The sequence below is a fragment of the Embiotoca jacksoni genome, unplaced genomic scaffold, assembly GCF_022577435.1.
Source record: "Embiotoca jacksoni isolate LCO1_2020_lvr unplaced genomic scaffold, fEmbJac1.0.p SCAF_60, whole genome shotgun sequence".
Taxonomy (NCBI): domain Eukaryota; kingdom Metazoa; phylum Chordata; class Actinopteri; family Embiotocidae; genus Embiotoca; species Embiotoca jacksoni.
The window spans coordinates 923,964-940,187 of record NW_027185415.1 but is presented as its reverse complement, the minus strand read 5'-3'; positions in this window follow the sequence as shown (position 1 = coordinate 940,187).

Genomic DNA, 16,224 nt, shown 5'->3' with positions numbered 1-16,224 from the left:
CGGCAGCAGCCCGTCTCCCAGCGGCCATATGCTTTCAGGATTCTCCTCTCAATTACGAGTCAACTTTGATGGATCGACTTCACCCGTCTTTTCAGCACCGTGGCCTGTTTTTTAGTGGCACACAATGCGGACACACTCGCGGGTCACCGGGCCGCTGCCGTGAATGGGAATGAGGCTCCGTGGAGCTTCGTGATGAACACGGCTCCCAGTCCGCAGCTTCATCTGCACTTCATCCGCTGTCTGCGCCACTTCTTTTCATGTAGGCCGCAATTTGGACACAGAAATATGAAGACAGGAAGATAAAACGAGCCCACAACGTGTTTACGAACGAAATGTCACATTTTATTTTCAATTTGAATGTAATTCTTTTAGGCCTACTTAATATTTCCATGAAATAATCCACATAGGTCATAATTTAAATTACAACAATGAGCTACAAATACACACACGGATGTTTTAAAACCATTCTTAACTGAGGGTCTGTATATTTCATGTTTTGTATAATTCATTAATTTTATTTTATGCATATATTTCCCTTTTGACAACGGAAGTAAAGTTTATTTTATTTTTATTTACATATTTTATTGAACACAGAAATAAGATGTAGGATGTCACTGAAGCGCTCAGTGTTTTATTTATGAAGCAAAGCGTGTGGCACACACACACACACACACACACACACACACACACACACACACACACACACACACACACACACACACACACACACAGACACACACACACACAGAGGAATCATTTATTCAATCGGCCGGAAAATTGAAGTTTGATCCATGACCCGCGCTTAAACAAGTGGACCTGACAACAACAAACTCCCAGCTGAGACCCGTTTTTCATTTCTAACTTCATTTTCTTCTTTACAATTTAGTAAACATAAAAATGAAGATAGAAATGAACGACAAATTCGTGGTGGTGTGCATTTAAAGCTACAGCTTTGAATCATTATATATACAATAATAATAACTACTATTATTATGTTACTATTTAAATTAACTAATTTCCCTCCAGTATGTTTTCTTGTACATTGTACTTAATTTGTTACTTTTACCTAAATTGTTACCTAATTTGTTCTTTTTACAGAACAATAAAATATTCATATTAGGAGTATACAATATGCATGTATGTAATATGTACATATAGTATATAATATGAATAATGTAGCAATAATAAGATATAATAACTACAATGATAATTGTATAGCACATTATTTTATTTGTTTACAATGGAGATTATTTCTGATTTAATAATACAAATAATAATAACATGAATACACTAATTATTGTTGTTGTTGTTGTTGTTATTATAAGAATAACATGTGACTATATTTATTTCTGTGATCATGATGCTTTGACCAGTAACATGTAAACATGCAGTGTTTTTATTTACTCTGTATTTTTATTTGCTTTATTTGTTTTATTGTAATATCTCAGAGGGAAATATAACTCTCTTTTCTCCACCACATTTATCTGACAGCTTTATTTTCAGATGAAGATTTGACTCAGTGGATGAAATAAGAAATCCAACAGAGTTAAAGATGAAACCAGCGGTTTCAACCTGTGACGTTTTACAGACTTCAGTGTGAAGTCGGCTCGCAGTTCACACGTTTGAGTCATCAACCGCTCCAACCAATCAGGGATAATCTGATGAGAAAGTAGTTCCACCTGCAGCTCCAGCAGTAACATGCTGCTGCTCCACCAATAATCTGATGATGTCATAAATGTCTTATATAACCTATCAATAATCTGATGATGTCATATATAATATATCAATAATCTGGAGATATCATATATAATCTATCAATAATCTGATGATGTCATATATAATCTATCAATAATCTGGAGATGTCATATATAATCTATCAATAATCTGATGATGTCATATATAATCTATCAATAATCTGATGATGTCATATATAATCTATCAATAATCTGATGATGTCATATATAATCTATCAATAATCTGGAGATGTCATATATAATCTATCAATAATCTGATGATGTCATATATAATCTATCAATAATCTGGAGATGTCATATCATCAGAAATCAGGAACCAAACTAAATCTTTTACTTTAAATGTCTGCTGATATTTCTGGACTTTTACTTGCAATGAAGTATTTTTACTTTACTTTCTTTGTACTTTTACTTAAGAGAAGGACGTGAATACTTCTTCCATCACTGCACTGATAGTCATCTTCATACAGAATAAACACCTGTGCCGTGCTGTGCCGTGCTGTCCCTTACAGGACATCTCATGTGATCATGTGACTGTGCACGTGTGAAACATGTATGTTTCCCATTGAAAATGTGGTTTGAAACATTCTCTTGGTGTAATGTTTGAAGCTCATGTAGATTCCTATGTTAAAACTTTCCCACATATTTTCAACATGTTATCATATGTTGCAACATATGGTAAACATGTGTCATACATGAGTCCCATGTGTTTTTTCTGTAAGGGATGTGGTCCTGTCCTGTCCTGTCCTGTCCTGCCCTTTCCTGTCCTGTGCCATGCCATGCCTTGCTGTGCTGTTGTTGGAGCTGCACATGTGGTGCAGTGTGTGTTCAGCAGTCGTGTGTGTGTGTGTGTGTGTGTGTGTGTGTGTGTGTGTGTGTGTGTGTGTGTGTGTGTGTGTGTGTGTGTGTGTGTGTGTGTGTGTGTGTCAGGATGGAGCTGTAGAAATGAGCTGCTCTGCCGCAGGGCTCGGCTTGATTGATCACTAAGTAGGGCGGATTTGAAAGTTTTAGTTATAACGTTCCTGTAAAGCCTCTTAACACTTCAAACTTCAATTTTACGGGCTATTGAACTAAGCGTGTCCCTGACAAAATTGATATATGTATTAATTTACTTTAAGCGGTGATTAATTACTATCCACAGAGAGAATTACCCGAACTCTCTCCCTCCCCTCTCTGAATTTGCATATTAATCAAATTCTCGTTGATAATTCAGACAGAGAAATGGATTCAGCAGAGCTGGGAGGCATAACTCTCTCTCTCTCTCCACACACAGCGACCCTCGCTCGCCCTCCCTCTGGGCCCAGAGCTCTCTCTCTCTCCCCGGCTGCTAAGCTGCTTGTCGAGTGTATTAAAATCAGAGAGGCAGAACGAGCTCGCCTGGCTATTTGGTGAAAACAGAAATTGCCTGTCCACTTTTATGATGTGTTCATGCTGAGCAGGCTCTTCTTAATGTGGCCTGTCAGAGCGGCCGGGGATTTACAGAGGGCACAGTGTGTGTGTGTGTGTGTGTGTGTGTGTGTGTGTGTGTGTGTGTGTGTGTGTGTGTGTGTGTGTGTGTGTGTGTGTGTGTTGATTAGACGTGTGTGTGTACATAATGGTCTTGTGGGGGTCACCTGTGTGTAAATCCAGGGTATTGATGAATGGAAAAAAAGAGGGAACAATTTGATGTGGGTCAACGTGGAAGAAGGCGGAGTTAGAAGAATGTGCTGATGCAGCAGAGAGCTGCTCATGTTTACATAACTGGAGAAATATAATTTCAATTAAAAGGCATGTAAAACTACAGACTGGATATTAAAGAGTTCGTAGCTTCAGGTCTGTAAAATGGTTCTGATCCAGAAGTGTCTTCAGCTGCAATACCAGCGAGTGCCACTAGAGGTCGGCTCCATAGACTCCCATCCAAATATGGTCACTTCCTGCTCCAAACCGCTCCGAACTAACAAGATGGTGACGGACAGAATCTGAACTGGAGGATTCATAACGTTCACAAACCAACGATGACATCACTGATGGTTGATGACATCACTGATGGATGGTGACATCACTGATGGATGATGATTGGTTAAAACATATAAAAGTGGACAGTACATTTCTGCAGGTCTACTTTAACACAACATGGAGAACCACGTGTGGCAGTACGACTTTAAAAGGTTCAGGATCGCACAGTGAGATCTGAGAGGTGTTAACATCTACTTCACTGTGAAGGTTGGGATCAAAAATGGTTCCTTTAGGCACTATTAATAATTCTCCAACAAAACAGGGCACACGACTTCCCGTGTTGTAACAACGAGCTCATGAGTCTACTGCTGCGTTCCAATAAAACTCGTGAGCTCGTGGTTGCAACGCAGGAAGTCGTGTGCACCGTACGCTTGGCGTTCAAGTGGTTAAAAACACCGTTGCTAGGCAACGTGGACAGTATCTAGAAGCCACAGAGGCTAACAGTTTATCAAGCTAACAGGGAGGTAACGTAATGCAGGAAATAGAAAGACGAGGATGGAAAAGATGAGGCCGTTGGGAAGATCCACATTTTCCTCAGACGTTCAGTTATTATCCAAGTTATGAAGACAAACTCTACATGACTAAAATTACAATATATCATCTTAACATCCAACCAAACATGAACTTCCATGACCTTTGACCTTTCTGTAAACAAACACGTCACAACTCGTGAACTGGAGTCTTCGAGAACATTTAGTGTTCGTGAATACCACAAGAGGGCGCCGTTCATACGGACTCTTCGGCTGTACACGGTGAATACGACGCAGCTCATGCTATTCTCCACTGCTGATTTGCTCTTTTTCAATAGAAATAAGTACAATAAAGTTAATGTACAAAAAAAAAATACAAAATCAGTACGACTGTATCAGTAAGCTGAAAGACGTCTCCCAGAAGCTCCTCCGAATACTTCATCACTGCGATATGCTGGTCAATACTTCTATGGTCCAGTTTGAGGAGTAAAACATGATGTGAATTGGAAATCTTGGCAAACAATGAGCCTGTCAGTGAGGAGACCTGAGCACCTGTGGAGGGCTTGATTACTGTGATGAGGTGCAGCTGGTGGCTCCTCCCCCAACACTGACACACCTGCAGACAATCACAAACACACTGAGAGATGGGGGGGGGGGGGGGGGGTGTCTCCCATCCAGGGTCAAGAGGTTCCCACAGAACTCACCAAACTAATTCTTATGTTGTAAAATGTCAGTCCTGAATTTGATTTCGATTGACCCATGATGTCACTTTTCATTGAGAATTGTGATGAAAATAAAGGAAAAGGAGCAACGTTTTGTGTTCAGCTGATTCAACCTGATAACCGCAGTGAGATTCTGCACTCACCTGGGTTTGGTCTGTGAGCAATAGCATGCATATTGTTAGCGTAGCATCCTGTGAGTTACTGAGGTGTTATAGGAGAACACAGGTAGTCATATTGAATGTTAATGTGCTTCTTTGTTTGCTTTGTAAAACAAACAGGTTCAAACGAGGTTCTGTCTTCTCTCCCTGAAAATCACCGACTTTCCTGTGATGTTGTGGTGTATGTACTTCCTTTACTCTGATTCTGTATGTATTAAAATCATTTATCAATATTGATGAACCTTTGCGTTTGTCTGTGCTCACATTACTGCACTTAAAGAAATAATTGGAGTGTTTATGACACGTTATGTTTTCTACATGTGCTCCATATGCTGTAACATGTGGTGACATATTTTCTCCATCATGTTGCAACATGTGATCACACGTGTCCCATGTGGAAAACATGAAAGACGAAAGTTTAAAGTATCACTCTCTAACTCGTAAACCAAAATATATATTAAATTTACAAATGTATTTTTCCTCACAAGACAAACTGACCTTGCGACCAAAGTGTGCTGAAATGACCAACAATGCAGTTTTACATTTGCAGGCATCGTTTTGAAAATCCGCCAGTAAAATGAAAAATAATCTAGATAATCTAAACAGATGGTGATGAATAAAAAAAATAAAAAAATAAAAAATTGAAAGGAAAGTCAGTGGTAGTTCTTAACAGAGTTTATTACAGTAATAGAGACAGATTAACATGTTGGTCCTGCATCACCTGTATTTAAAACCAACGGGGAAGTGGATTGGCTCTGTTACAGCTCATTCTAATCACTAAGATATTATCATTGTGTTATTATTGTTATTAGTCACCATTGAAGATGACAGAATCCAAACTCACTCATGTTTCTCTGTGATGACCACATGCAGGCTGCATGTTTTTAAAATGGGTGGTAACCTTTTCAGCATTTACAACACAAATATTAATAATTCTTTTGACTAATATATTCAGGATCAATATTTAGATTTTAATTTAAATAATTCCTTTGCTAAATGATAAACACATTTATTTCCAAACGTATTTCCTGCGTCAGTACAGTGAGCTGGATGTTGTTCAGATGTCCAGAGGAAGTCGACAGGTGATAAAGGACACGTGGCCTGTCTCATGTTCCTGTTATGATGGTTGTGATTGACAGGAGCCCAGCTGCCGTCTGGCTCGTTTGCACTTCAGGTTCCCAGAGAGCCGAGCGGCGCCGTCTGTTGTTCTTCTACTGACACCTTGTGGTGGATTCATCACAGTGCAGTTGGTCTGTTCACGTGGTCTCTGGGAGGAAGCGTGTCAGTGCTGAGCTTGTGTGGGTGACATAATGAACATCTTCAGTCATGTTGCTCCGGGACATGACTCTGATTTCTGCTCACATAAGTAGAATGTGTATTTATTCATTTGAACTCTTCTGGATGAAACCAAAGGATTCCTCCACTCAGGGAACTTCTGATCGCTTTCCTTCCACTGTTCCCATTTACTTCCTCTTGAGCAGCTCATGATGTTAAAATCATTTCATTTTTCTTTATGAAGTTTTCTGAAGCTCACACTGAAAGAGACGTTCAATCTCAGGACTCCGTGATTTTTCATCTCCCCACCGAACTGGAATATTCCAGATGTGTTGTGCAGCACGTTCTCATACACAACTCATATCTGAGTCAGCAGAGCAGAGTGATGACAGGAGCTTTCCCTTATCTCTGACTGATGCATCCCGACGTGTGTGTGTGTGTGTGTGTGTGTGTGTGTGTGTGTGTGTGTGTGTGTGTGTGTGTGTGTGTGTGTGTGTGTGTGTGTCTCTTTATTAGATATTTACAGAGTTTACAAAGTTACAGTTTTCACTCGGACTGATGACAGAGATAAATGATGACAAACAAACCATTGTAGAATTTAAGAGATCCATTTGAACTCCAGTGAGATGAAGACAGATGAGATAAAAAATCACCTGTTCAGTTCCTGTTCCTGTTTCCCAGCAGGTAAATGGAGTTTGTTCATATTAAAACATCCTGGTTCAGAAATAAGTTGAGCTTTTCCAACAGGCTGCAGGGTGGCAGGACGTGTTCACAGTGTCTCCATTGTGTTGTGTCTTTATAAAACTAGTGTGTCCACCTGTCTGTGTCCACCTGTCTCTGTGGGACTCTGTGGTAGGCTGTGGTAATGGGAGGCTGTGGTTCAGATGGTAGAGTGGGTTGCACACTAATCAGAAGGTTGGTGGTTCAATCCCTAGCTCCTCCTGTCCACATGCCTAGGTGTCCTTGAGCAAGACACTGAATCCTAAGTTGCTCCTGATGGTGAACCATCGGTGTGTGAATGTTCTCCTGATGGTGAACCATCGGTGTGTGAATGTTCTCCTGATGGCAGCACCTTGCATGGTGATCTGTCTCATTCGTGTGTGAATGGAAAACCATGTTAAAGAGCTTTGAGACTGAAAGGTGATAAAACTATACAAGTACAGACCATTTACCACATCAACCTGTCCCTGTGCTGCTGCGTGTCTGTTCTAAGCTGAGTAACTTGTGTTTCTCTTTTCTTATATTTAATCGTTCATCGTCCTAAAACTGAAGATGTTCAACTCAACAACCAGAACTTTATGTTCAGCACTGCTGCTATGAACCACAAGGGGGCGTGGCCTCATGATGTGTGTTATTCAAGAGAATGACTCCAGGGTGTATCCTGCCTTCACCCAGTCAGATGGACAGGCTGCAGCCTCATGTGACCCTGTTCAGGATACAGTCGGTAAAGATAAAGGATGGATGAATTCTTCCAGGGTCATTTTTCTATAAAGATGAATTCCATGTAAAGCTCACTACCACCTGCAACTGTGTGTTCTTTCTGCAGGCTCGTCTGCCTTTGTTGCTGACACACTGATTCCTTCACCTCAGTGCAGCTCTTCAGTGACATCTGGAGAATTTCTTATAATTTTAAATAAGGCAATAACCAAATTTTTCCACAGTTTTTTTACTTTAACTATTTTTTACAAAGATGCTTTAAGTATTAAAGAAACTTAAACCTCTTTTTATTTAAATTATTTCATTGACTCATGGGAAATATGAAGTCAAATTTCTTAATGTGTTGTACGTCAAAGCAAAGTAGATATACTGCTGAGGTGATTAGTGGGATGAGGATCAGCTGTGTCATGAGCCAGAGTTGATGGGCAGCAGGTGGAGCTGAACCAGCTGCAGACAACCACCAGACTCACCCAGCAAAACAGGGACACGCCCAAAAACACTAGGAAGGAGAAGAATCCTGACACTAAACCTAACTCTAAACCCTAAACCCTAATTATATCCCAACTCTAACCCTAAACCCTAAACCTTAACCATAACCTTAATCTTAATCTTAACATTAACCCTAAACCCTAAACCACTACAACCATGACTAAGATTGGTTTCCAACACGATGACGTGCCAGACAGGTGGGTTTGATCCAGACTTCTACAAACCACCATGGCTGCCTACCACGCATGCAGCGGCTATCCAGATAAGTTTTTCGGCCTCCATCTCCTTAATAGGCTTGTGGCAGGTAGTTAGGTGCTTACTATAGGGGAGAGCCTGGTCGAAGCCGTGGGGGGGGTCCAGACTAGCTGGACGTAAGCCCCACCACCAGGAATACTCTCCCAGGGTGGGTTTATACTGGACTGTGCTATAGGGGATGTATGGATGAACCTCAAGGAGGCACCAGCTTGCTGGGGCTGGCCTGGGTTCAAGCAGCCACATCGCCCCCTCTGGGGGGGTTATTCAGGAAGTGACATGAGAACCGTTTCTCTGGGCCTAACCTTGGCCCTAACCCTAACCTTAGCCCTAAACCTAACCTTAGCCCAAACCCTAATCTTAGCCCTAACCCTACCTTAACCCTAACCTTGGCCTAAACCTCAACTAAAAGGTCCCCGCAGGACCCTCATTGAAGCCCTAAACCAGGTACCACAAATGTTACAATTTAAGGGCACCGCAGGACCCTCTGTAAAACCTGAGAATCATCGTCAAGAAACTCTAATTTAAAAGTCGTCACAGAACCACCAATAAAATCAATCTTTTATCAAAATAAACTGGGGTTGACAGTCATTACTTGACCTCCTACAACCTACCCGAAACCAAGGACCCACTTGGAACAACGCCACCACCAACAAGACCTCATCCTAACGCCTCGGAGTCGACACAAAAGTGAGGAGAGCTTGACTGATGTGCGGCGGCCTGTGCATTGCCCTTGACCCCTGATACCAAACTGCTGGACCTGAGGGGCCAGTGGGGGGGTCATTAAATATTGAAAAACCTAACCCTAAACCCTGAACCCTAAACCCTAACCCTTAAACCTTAAACTCTACACCCTAAACCCTGAACCCTAAACCCTAATCCTAAATCCTAATCCTAAACCTTAACACTGATAGATAATGACTCAAATACAGATTTACAGTTTCCAGATCTACAAACTTCACCAGCTTCCCTCTTCTTATAACATCTCATGACCTATATCACAAAGTTTTTAATATTTTATTTTTATTTTAGGATTCAGGAGCTACTAAAAGGCTGCTTGAACCTGGTTAAAAAAAACTCACAGTTGGTTAATTTAAGTCAAAGGTATGAATGTCAGTGATTGACACAATCCAGAACATCAAGGATCCCTTCATGAACCGTACTCAGTGCTCTTATTGTTTTCATCGAGTCTGACATGTAGCATCCAGCACACACACATACAGGTGGAGCTTTATTACACCTCATCCAGATGCAAAGACCTGCAAAGCTAATGCCATGAAATATGTGTGCGTGCTGCATTTCATTTTTCTTCTCGGTGAATTATTCATGTTGATGTTTGTTTACTGTCACAGAAATAGAATATGTTATGTTATGTTATTTCACTTTATTAATCCCCGAGGGGAAATGTCTTCACTACAGCAGGGGGTCTCTCAGGGGGGAGCTGCTGCAGCAGGCTGCCACTAGCGCGGCGCCAGGTAACCTGACCTGAGGTGCATGTTTTTGGATGATGGGAGGAAGCCGGAGAACCCGGAGAGAACCCACGCAAGCACAGGGAGAACATGCAAACTCCGCACAGAAAGGCCCAGGACCGGATTCGAACCCGGAACCTTTTTGCTGTGAGGTGACAGTGCTAACCACTGCACCACCGTGCCGCCCTAAATATCCCAAACATGCAGACTGTAATTTATATATTATATATAATACATAAATTGAGGGGGAAGTACTAAGTCGGCAGTGAGCCCAGCTGTTGAATTGAACATCAGGGGGTGGAGCCTAAGAAGTCTTGATTGTTGCCACCCACAGACTGAATATAAAAGTGTTCGTAGCTTCCAGGTCTGAAAAAAGTGTCTTAAGCTGCAATACCAGCGAGTGCCACTAGAGGTCGGCTCCAAAAAGCCTCCGGCTCCATAGACTCCCATTCAACTTCTCTCATCAAATCCAAAGTGAATAAAATGTGTCCATCAGTTATCTCGGTGTTGTTAGCTAAAGTCACTCCTTCTTCTTAGTTTTCTGGAGGTCCATCTGAAAATAATCCCTCATTCATTAGAAAAGAAGATTCAAGAAGACCTGTTTTTGGGGGCGTGTCTGTTTGATTGACAGGCCTGCGGTGCAGTCAGGTTACAGCTATCGGTGGGCGGGACATAGTATCGTCAGGTTTCCAATCAGATCGGTCAGATCCACCGCTGGCTCCTCCCCCAGCTCGTCCAAATATGGTCACTTCCTGCTCCAAACCGCTCCGAACTAGCAAGGACAGAATCTGAACTGGTACATCCTGATGCATGTACACCTCAAGTTCATTTTAAAACAACAGCAGCAGCTTTTGACCGATCAACATTGACAATGTAAGTCCAAAAGTGTCTGTAAATGACCGCTGCAGACTTTTTAATTCCACATCAGCGAGCTCGACCACTGCAACTGTTGGAACTACATTCATGAAGAAAAGCTTCTATTCAGAGTCCTTGCATCTAGCCACGCCTGCTTGTCGCTGATTGGTGTACCCTCTCGAGTGGCTGAGCAGACCTTCTTAGAAACAAGGTTTCCAGACTGGTCCTCTACTCACCTGTTCATCACCATGACCCCAACACGCCACACTTATCTAAAACACCATGAAATAATTTGCCCCGTGTTGTTGTACAACAGCAATGCGTGAAATAGACACGCCCACCCACGAAAGCAAAACGTGTAACTCTCACGCCTTCACTTCCTGGATGATCTCAGCCCTCTGTCTCCAGAATCCCTGAAAATAACTTTCTCAAGTTATGTGTGTAGATAAACCTAATGTTTCCTTTCCCCTTCTCAGACTGGACTGGAGAACAGTGGAGACCCTTCCTCCAGTCTGCCTCCAGTCTGAATGTATAGACAGCTCTCACACTCTGAGAGGTTTTCTATGGAGCTCTTGTGTGTCGTGATGCTCTGCTGCAAACACTGAACTCTGCTTTAATCCAAACCATCCCGTCCGACGTAGAGCGAGTGTTTACTCACACTGTGTACCCTGTAACCATGGAAGTAGGGGAGACAGTGGGAGAGGTGAGGCGAGGAGGAACGGAGGGGGTTCAGGAGGGGGGAGACAAGGTGTGTGTCTGATGGAGAAAGTGGGGGATGCTGAAAACAGAAGAGCAGAAAGAGGGAGAGCGTTTGCTATTCACGAGTATATGCAAGTCTGTGTGTGTGTGTGTGTGTGTGTGTGTGTGTGTGTGTGTGTGTGTGTGTGTGCATGCGTGTTTGCGTGCATGTGTGTGTGCATATGCAGTGGTAGCTGTGCTCTGTCTCCATCTGTCAGCCACTCTGACACTGAAATCTATCTTGCAGCAGTGGGCAGGAGACACGGAAACCAAGAGAGGACAGTAATTAAACCTCTTGGTGGATGGTGTGTGTGTGTGTGTGTGTGTGTGTGTGTGTGTGTGTGTGTGTGTGTGTGTGTGTGTATGTGTGTGTGTGTGTGTGTGTGTGTGTGTGTCTATATGACTGTATATGAATGTGTTCACCATGTGGTGAATGCAATTTTGTGTGTGTGTGTGTGTGTGTGTGTGTGTGTGTGTGTGTGTGTGTGTGTGTGTGTGTGTGTGTGTGTGTGTGTGTCCCACGTTGTGTGTAAATTGTTGGTCTGTAGTTGCAGCAGTTTACATTGTGTGTGTGTGTACTCATGTATTTTTATGTGTATTTGGAAGTCTCTACATACTTGTGTTGATGCGTCCACATGTGCACATCATTGTGTGTGTACATTAGTATGTGTAGAATAGAGTGTCAGAGTTAGTGTTTGTGTGTGTGTGTGTGTGTGTGTGTGTGTGTGTGTGTGTGTGTGTGTGTGTGTGTGTGTGTGTGTGTGTGTGTGTGTGTGTGTGCGAGACACTTTTATTGCCAGTGGATGGAGGCAATATCTCGTCTAGCGGAGGCCAGACGTGGGCGACAAAATGGCGTCTTAATTTCCTTGAGGGAGCAATGAGTCTCTCCATCAACTCCACATCAGGACTAAACTCAATCACCCAGCAGGCCGAGCGACAGGCCGCGGCCACGCTTTCACATCTCCATTAGCCTAATGTTTATTTACAGCTGCAGCCGTTACGTTATTGCTCACAGACCCTGTTTTCGTCCCGGCCGACTGTAATGAAGTCAGGAGTGAAGCTGCGGACGCGTCAGCAGGCCGAGAGCTGCAGTGTGTTTAGGTTTCATTGAGAATTAAGACGAGTCGCTCCAGACGGAGGATCGGTGCCACAGACCCGAAGCAAACATTTGAAAACAGTCAAGTATTTGGCTGGAGGAGAATCTATTTAAAGTCTGAATCCAAACGAACTGAAAACAGTTGGAGCTGCTTTTAAATCTGTTTCCAGTTTTCATCACAACGCTGCTCACATTTGGAGGGAATTCTTGATAAAGAGAATAAAAGAGATTTCATCTGATCTGGCACATTCATGTTCTTTTCCATTTCAATCTGTGGAGCTCGATAACAGTTTCTGACAGCGGTACACCAATCCTGTGACACAAACACAACACTGTGATTTCCAGTGTGCAGTGTGGTGACTGCTGGATATTTTTATGCAGACATGTATAATTATACTCGACTAAAGGAGACATGTGTAGCACTGGGAAAACAGTGGTCATTAGACATCATCACCCTCACAGCAGATGTCCAGACGTGTGGTCATCGATGAATTATGATTATGCAACAATTAGCTCTGATTGGTCAATTGAACATTTGTAACATGCTCAAATCATCATGACATCACACCCTGCTCATCACTGGGAATATAGAATTAGAATAGAATTTCATATAATATGTAATATAATGTAGTTTCTACTTGTTATAGATCTATTAAATTACCCATTTGGTGAAGCGGCTAGCTGGACCGGTTTGGTTTGAACACATGACACGGTGCTAAAATGTTAAAAACACATGAGTCCATGGATATCTTTGTTCATCAGATATCTTTGTTTGTCAGATATCTTTGTTCATCAGATATTTTTGTTTGTCAGATATCTTTGTTCATCAGATATATTTGTTCATCAGATATCTTTGTTCATCAGATATCTTAGTTCATCAGATATCTTTGTTCATCAGATATCTTTGTTCATCAGATATCTTTGTTCATCAGATGTCTTAGTTCATCAGATATCTTTGTTCATCAGATATCTTTGTTCATCAGATGTCTTTGTTCATCAGATATCTTTGTTCATCAGATATCTTTGTTCATCAGATATCTTTGTTCATCAGATATCTTCGTTCATCAGATATCTTTGTTCATCAGATATCTTTGTTCATCAGATATCTTTGTTCCAACCAGACTGAACTAGCTGATCAGTTTACTGTTTCTATGTTCTGTATTTATTCAGTTGGAGACTAGAAATCCTCTCTAAAGGAATTTTGAGGGTGAATTGCTCCACAATATGAACACATTTAGATTACATGTTTTATATAGATTGTAACTTGTAGTATAATCACAGCATTACACAATGTGTAAGTGATGCTTACGGACCGCATCCCTGTCCTGCCAATAATCACGTCACAGCACACCCTCTCGTGTCATATTGCTGAAATAGAATGCAGTCATTATTAGGAATATTAAAAAACCAACCATGTCAGATGTCAAAATGACAACCAGGAAGGTGAAAGAGGACCAAAAGCAGTCAACAAAAAAAATGTCTGCTGGCTTCTTCTCTTATTTTTGTGGGAATTAGAAAAATAATCCCACTGAAATGCTCGTTCTGAGAAGAGGAGGATGTTACTGTTCACAGCTCAGGTCCACCCGAGCAGCTCGAACTATAAACTTTATCAAAAAGGAAAAGTTAGAGAAGGTGTCTGCCTCCAGAACCAGAACTGAGGAACCTGAAAGATGTCTCCCATTAGAAACTGGAGGAAGCACAAGCAGGCCGGCATGCGGCTGAGGAACACAAGAACCAGAACCAGTCCAACCGAAAGAAGTCCTTTCATTTGTCCACACTGTTGGCGACAGATGAAAATAAACGAGACTTTAAAATGTGGAAAATAATCCTGATGTCTCCGTGTGGTGTGTTTCCTCTCACTGTTACAGCTTCAGGACTTAATCATGAGGATGATGTAGTGATCTGTATATCTATACATCCTACTTCTATATCCAAACACGTCTCATTAAAAACCTGTGAAGTGCAGATCAATTCTATGATTAAATAAATCACAGATCCACACGGCGTCATGTTAGAAGAGGACGACAGTGACTGGACTGATGGACACAAGAGAGACAATATGTTCATTACAGACACATACACACACACACACACACACACACACACACACACACACACACACACACACACCTCCTCTCCTCCACCCCTGGTTCATCAGCTGTGTGTGTGTGTGTGTGTGTGTGTGTGTGTGTGTGTGTGTGTGTGTGTGTGTGTGTGTGTGTGTGTGTGGGCGGCTGTGCGGCCAGCTTTGAGTGGGTAATCCATCTCCATCACTTAAATGATTATCCCCATTAATCTGCTGTAAACTAATAAAGTAAACACCCTTCCCTCCTCCTCCTCCTCCTCCTTCTCCTCCTCCTCCTCGTCCCGCTCCTTCGCTGTAGATGGAGGTTCATTAAGTCTTTAGTACATTAATACGTCTTCATGTCCCCCCAACGTCCCCATCACCTGGTGCTTCGGGCCTCCAGAGGCCCCGTAGATACTCTCTCCTGCTATCTCTGTGAAAAGGAGGATCCAGCTCCCCGTGTGTGTGTGTGTGTGTGTGTGTGTGTGTGTGTGTGTGTGTGTGTGTGTGTGTGTGTGTGTGTGTGTGTGTGTGTGTGTGTGTGTGTGTGTGTGTGTGTGTGACTGTACATGGATGCGTCCCCGATGTGTTGGAGTGTGACATGAGTGAGAAGTAGTTGTGTGTGTCTTTGTGAGTGTCACTGAGACGAGGTGATGAGCTCGGTGGATTTAATTTCGCGGTGCGGGGACTCAGATGGCCCCGGCGGTCGCCACGGTAATTTGCCTGATCAGGTTAGAGAACCGTTGCCGTTGGTGATCAATCATCCAGGTTGTCACAGCGACCGGGGGGCCCGGTCGGCATGGAGCCACTTGTAATTGGTGCTAGATTGATGTGACCGTGTTTCCCTCCGTGTCGAACAAAAGTTTGCTCAATTAAAGACTGTTAAAATTACAACCTCCCCAACACACACACACACACACACACACACACACACACACACACACACACACACACACACACACACACAGACAGACAGACAGACAGACAGACGTCAGGGGATATTACACTGACTTACATATTTTTCTACTTTCCTTACCCAAGCCTGAAACCGAGTCCTCAGACTGACACTGCGGGGAGTTTCCTGTCGTCCCCACGATTTCACATCAGCATCCATCAGTGATGTCATCAACCATCAGTGATGTCATCGTTGGTTTGTGAACATTATGAATCCTCCAGTTCAGATTCTGTCCGTCACCATCTTACTAGTTTGGAGCGGTTTGGAGCAGGAAGTGACCATATTTGGACGAGCTGGGGGAGGAGCCAGAGGTGGATCTGACCGATCTGATCGGAAACATGACGATACTACGTCCCGCCCACCGATAGCTGTAACCTGACTGCACCACAGGCCTGTCAATCAAACAGACACGCCCCCAAAAACAGGTCTTCTTGAATCTTCTTTTCTAATGAATGAGGGATTATTTTCAGATGGACCTCCAGAAAACTAAGAAGAAG